The 6,000-nt window shown below is 40.9% G+C and overlaps 1 protein-coding gene across 1 annotated transcript in view; it reads right to left on the bottom strand.

The window, feature by feature from the left end:
• Positions 1–1,980: 1,980 nt before the first annotated feature.
• The window catches only part of MGARP (mitochondria localized glutamic acid rich protein), a 45,096-nt gene continuing 41,076 nt past the window's right edge, over positions 1,981–6,000 (bottom strand). Inside the window, exon 6 of the mRNA XM_075848300.1 lies at positions 1,981–2,278. The gene's annotated coding sequence lies outside the window, so the exon portion shown is untranslated. The remainder of the gene's footprint in view (positions 2,279–6,000) is intronic.

Below are 6,000 nucleotides of genomic sequence, written 5' to 3'. Positions count from 1 at the left end.
TTTTTAACTTTTATATTATCTTATTATATTACTTTATATGTACATAAATCTCTCTAGATGTGTATATATATTATATATATATATATATATATATATATATATATATATATATATATATATATATATATATATATATATATATAAAACTCTCCCACGGGTTCACAGTGTAACTTATCCTGCTGATTTACAGTGTACGAGCACAAGGTGATCGCCGATTAGTAATTAGTGACTTACCATCAAATTCCGAGCTATTCCCACGCTGCCATGGACCTCCGCCATGTTGTCTACATCAGCAGTGCAATGACGTGCTATACATGCTGATGTCACTGCTGCATCACTTGGCTCCCATGGTCACATGTCCATGTATGTTGTCAGGCTGCCATAGCAAACAGTACTGGCAGCACGCAAAGGTTATCAAATTTTCAACAGTAAGTATATTACAATTTGTTATTTTTAGTCATTTGGAGAATATTGGGACTTATTAGGGACCCCTTTAAGGCTCTGTTCTGACTGGTGTCTATTGTTATGTATTTAAAGGAGCTGTGACACGGTTATCCGTTATGATCTGTTTTGTAACATATCCTGATGGATTTATAAGTTTCCATTTTGTTTTTATTTTTCTACTCTAGACAATAGCACAGAATGATCCTGAAAAGAACTAATGGAGCCGTGCACAGAGCCTTACAAGGGGCAATTATCATAAGCCTTTGTATAAACTAACCTTTAGTTAACGGTATCTGTTACTAAGCGACTCATTATCTTATAATGGTTATTAGCATTAGTGCCTTATGTATTATTTAGTGTAATAGCATATAATTACATTGCACAACGTTAGGTATGATTGAAGCCTTGTGCTTTTTAAAGATTGTCGAACAATAGCAGCATATTTTACAGCTGGTATAATTCAGTACAATTTTCCCTGTATGATTCTAGAAGTCATTAAAAAACGACCTGATGCTGAGTGAAATAATATTTGATACCATTCTGCGAGCAAAATCCCTGCATTAAATTGCAGAATCATTCAGAGCAGACCGATCTGCAACGTAACTATATAATGCACGGATACGGCTATTTTGGTGCTGCTTCACTATATAAAAAAACAAATGCCGTTTACTTAAAGAGGCTGTCTCACCACATTATAATTGCCCTATATTGTACATGATGTGATCGGCGCTGGAATGTAGATTACAGCAGTGTTTTTTATTTAGAAAAACGATCATTTTTGACGGAGTTATGACCTATTTTAGTTTTATGCTAATTACTTTCTTAAAAGACAATTGGGCATGTTTCACTTTTTGACCAAGTGGGCGTTGTGGAGAGAAGTGTATGACGCTGACCAATCAGTGACCAATCAGCATCATACACTTCTCCCCATTAATTTACAAAGCACATGGTAATCTTACTAGATCACTATGTGCTGCCACATACACACACATTAACGTTACTCAAGTGTCCTGACAATGAATAGGCATCACCTCCAGCCAGGATGTGATGTCTATTCACAATCCTGACACTTCGGAAACGTTTGTGTGAGATTTACAGTAAGGCAAGCGTAATCTCGCGAGATTACGCTGTAAACTGTCATTTAAGACGAGATTACACCTGCCTTGCTGTAAATCTCACACAAACGTTTCCGAAGTGTCAGGATTGTGAATAGACATCACGTCCTGGCTAGAGGTGATGCCTATTCATTGTCAGGACACTTGAGTAACGTTAATGTGCTGAGTACATGAATGGAGAGAAGTGCATGACGCTGATTGGTCAGCGTCATACACTCCTCTGTACAACGCCCACTTGGTCAAAAAGTAAAAACACGCCCAGTTGTTCATTAAGAAAGTCATTAGCATAAAGCTAATATAGGTCATAACTCCGTCAAAAATGATCGTTTTTCTAAATAAAAACACACTGATGTAATCTACATTACAGCGCCGATCACATCATGTACAAGATAGGCCACTTATAATGTGGTGACAGAGCCTCTTTAAGTAAACTTGATTACGTTAATAATACACGGAAGTCACAGTAATGCATTTATAAATGCCATAAATATCCCCCTAATGTTCTATTCTGTATCAGCTTGAAATCATCAGGAGTGATATTGAACATAGATTTATCTTCCATTAAGACATGGTATAAATGAGATGTGATGTTGTGCAGTATAACAAGTGAGCACTGTTTGGTGGATTTCTCCGGAATCAGGGTACTGTTGAATGTCAGGAACTATCTAATGCTTGAGTAGGAAGATTTGGGACACATCCATCTGAAGATCTTTCAATGTCTGCATAAGAGGAAAAAGATTTGGAAATTAAAGCATGGAGCATTTTAAATATTTGACCGAATAAAGGCTATCAGGCTTAGAGACCACGTAAAAAAGCACTCCGTTTTTTCCTTCCTATCATTAGGTACCTATCCCCCCAAGATACAGTATATACTCAGCGAGTATTATCTTATTTAGTTATTCCTTTTTATTTGAATTCTTCTCTTTAGTCTGGTCATGTGACCTCACTCCGACCTGATAAAATCTACAACAGTTAAAGGGGTTGGCCACTATCCGCATACAATTTCAAACCTGCCCCCAGACAATAAAAGAAAGCCCTAATGAATTGTAATGAGGACAAATAAAGTAAATAATGATTTATGTAGCCTCTCCAACTTACCATAGTCCAGTAGCAGCTGCTTTTTTCATATATATATATATATATATATATATATATATATATTTATTTATTACATACAGGGGCGTACCTTGGAAAGAATGGGCCCCATAGCAAACTTTTGACTGCCCCCCCTCCCCTGGGTGCCACACACAGCCCCCTGTAAAATGCATATTTTTCCTGCAGCGTGTACTAGAGATTTGCTCAATCTTATTCACTTTGTTCCTACTGTAAATGCTGCAGAATTTCCACACAGAATTCTGTTGCGGTAATTCTCTAGCGTTTGTTACGTGGGAACCCGGCCTAATTCATGCTGGAAAAAAAGACTCTAAATTGGTGGATAAATTCATCTGCATTTACAGAAAAAAAAAATTTGCGTTTTGTTGCCTTTTTTTCACTGTATAAAATTGATGGGTGTGCTGCATTACTTTGCCCCATTTTCTCTAAAACCTGCATCTAAGGCCCCATGCACACGACAGCAAAAAACCTCAGAGCCATTCACTTTCATTGAACACTGACACCTTTCCGTAGCACTACGGAAGGGTGTCAGTGCCGTGGAAATGTTCTGGGAATTATGGAACATGTCCGTTCTTTCGCATTTTGCGGGCCGTGCTCCCATACTTTGTATGGGAGCACGGCCCGAAAATGCGGCTGTCAGTCAGCGGCCGGCCATGCCCGCAAGCGCGGGCTGTGATTGCGGGCACGGTCGTGTGCATGGAGCCTAAGATCTTTTTTTTTTTTTTACAACATATCAATAAAGTCCTGAACTCCAGGCTAATTGCTCTTACATACACTACGCATTGACTATACACAGACATGTTTTTAACAACATGACAAGGGTTATGTCTTTGTAAGGCTTACGCAATTTCACAACAATGCCGAAAAAATGTAGTATAGTCTATGGAGATTTGCTGGAAATAGGCCCAAAGGCATCCAATAGGATCAAGTTTTAGGCAGTTGTGGAAAAATGCTGCAAATTAAGATTTTTTTAGAAATAGAAGTGTTCACCATTTGGAAGCTACTAGAAAAATTCTATATAGATGGTATTTGACACCTCACCACTTATCCTTGATATAGCCCAATTCTTCCAAAGTATGTTGGAGATGTTGTATGGATGTGGGAACTCCTAAACATATTTTTTGGAACTATCCAGTCATAAAAAATTTTTGGAGGAAAATAGGTAAGTTACTATCGAACGTTCTCCAATATCCTGTAATATGTACCCCTAAATTAGCCCTGCTCAATGTAGGTATAGCGGATTTTCATTCTCATGACAAGACGATTCTTTTTCATGTCTTGTGCTCTGCAAGAATTCTAGTAGCCAAATACTGGAAAAAAACTCTACTCCTATGTCAATATTAACTGTATTATGGAAAGAACAATCTCCTCTATGCAAGAAACCCATGTATCACAATGTCTTATTTGGGATAAATGGATTTCCTCTCGCTACTATGTAGATTCTCTTCATACATCATTTTACGATCTTGTGAGCTCTGGTTGAGTTCTGTTTTGTTTATTTTATTTTATGTATGTTTGATTTTATTTTCTCCTTAATGATCAAAGTATTACTTTCCAGAGTACACATTTTTATTTCATTTTCATACGAATCCACAACTGAGCACTGAACATTATATTTGTACAATTTAATTGTATTTTGCAGCGACAAATTGTTCTTTATAATTAATATCAAATGCTACATGTTTTATGACTTTTTTGCTGTGTAGGAGAATGCAGACGATTTCAAAGCAGACTCGGGTTTCAAGATGTGCTGTTCAAGCTCTTTAGAAGAAGCACAAAGAAACCGGCAATGTTGACGACCATAGACGTAGTGGTCGGCCAAGGAAACTTAGTGCAGCAGATCAAAGATACATCATGCTTACATCCCTTCAAAATTGGAAGATGTCCAGCAGTGCCATCAGCTCAGAACTGTTCGGAAAAGTCTGGCCGCAATTCTTCCATGAAGACCACTTCTGGCCAAAAAGCCATACCTTCGACGTGGAAACAAGGCCAAGCGACTATGCATGAAAAAATAGAAACTCAGGTGCAGTAAAATAGCAGCAGGTGCTCTGGACTGATGAGTCAAAGTTTGAAATATTTGGCTGTAACAGAAGGCAGTTAGTTCGCCGAAGGGCTGGAGAGTGGTACAATAATGAGTGTCTGAAGGCAACAATAAAACATGGTGGAGGTTCCCTGCAAGCTTGGGGCTGCATTTCTGCAAATTTGGTCAGACTGAATGGTGTCTTCAATGCTGAGAAATACAGGCAGACACTTATCCATTATGTAATACCACTAAGCGGGTGTCACGTAGGGTTTGTGGACCCACTGGGCCGTAGCGCCTTGGCAGTATGACAGCTGGCCAACAGGGAGCAGGTCAATGTCTATAGTTCGTATAGGGTACCTGTGGCAGCTCGGACAGTAGCAAGGCAGACTCGGCTGGGATTAGGCAGCAGGTAGACGTCAGGCGAGGTGAAGCAGGTCAGGTGTGGTATACAGCACGGCACGACTTTGGCTCAGCACAGTACTCGACCAGGATAGTACGAAATGCAAGAAACAGGAACAGGGACACACTGGGAGACCATTGCATAGACAAACTAGGGAAACAACAACAATGCACAGGCATCGAAGCAGGGGGGCTGGACCCCTCTTATAGTCCAGGGTACTCACGGCCTGATGCTTCATAAAAGTCTGATGCGCGCGCTGCCCCATTAAGAGCGGGCACGAGTGTGCGCGCGCACCCTACGGGATCCGGCTGAAGTGAGTGGAAGCGAGTGCTGGCGTCTCCTGGGAAGGAGACGGGCCAGCGCTCGCCGACTCGTGGCTGCGGCTGTCATGGGGAGAGTGGCGATGATGGCCCGCAGCCACGGACATGACAGCGGGCTTCTGATTGGCTCAAAATTTCTTCTGCAGCAGGACAACAAGCCCAAACAGACAGCCAATGTCATTAAGAACTATCTTCAGCGTAAAGAACAAGGAGCCCTGGAAGTGATTATATGGCCCCCACAGAGTCCTGATCTCAACATCGAGTCTGCCTGGAATTACATGAAGAGACAGAAGGACTTGAGGAAGCCTACATGCACAGAAGATCTGTGGTTAGTGCTTCAAGATGTTTGTAACAATATCCCTGCCGAGTTCCTTCAAAAACTTTGTGCAAATGTACGTAGAAGAATTAATGCTATTTTGAAGGCAAAGGCGGGTCACACCCAGGTGTAGGCTGGGCCGGGGGGCAAGGAGGCATATGCCCCCCAGGCCGGTCCTCCAGTAGATGATTAGGGCACAGGCAGCTAACGGTAGTGCAGGGTAGCGTTGGAGAGAGGAGCGGAAGCTGTTCTACACAATGCCTGTGATT

The sequence above is a fragment of the Rhinoderma darwinii genome, chromosome 1 (assembly GCF_050947455.1).
Source record: "Rhinoderma darwinii isolate aRhiDar2 chromosome 1, aRhiDar2.hap1, whole genome shotgun sequence".
Classification (NCBI taxonomy): domain Eukaryota; kingdom Metazoa; phylum Chordata; class Amphibia; order Anura; family Rhinodermatidae; genus Rhinoderma; species Rhinoderma darwinii.
This window is presented reverse-complemented; position numbering and strand designations above follow the sequence as displayed.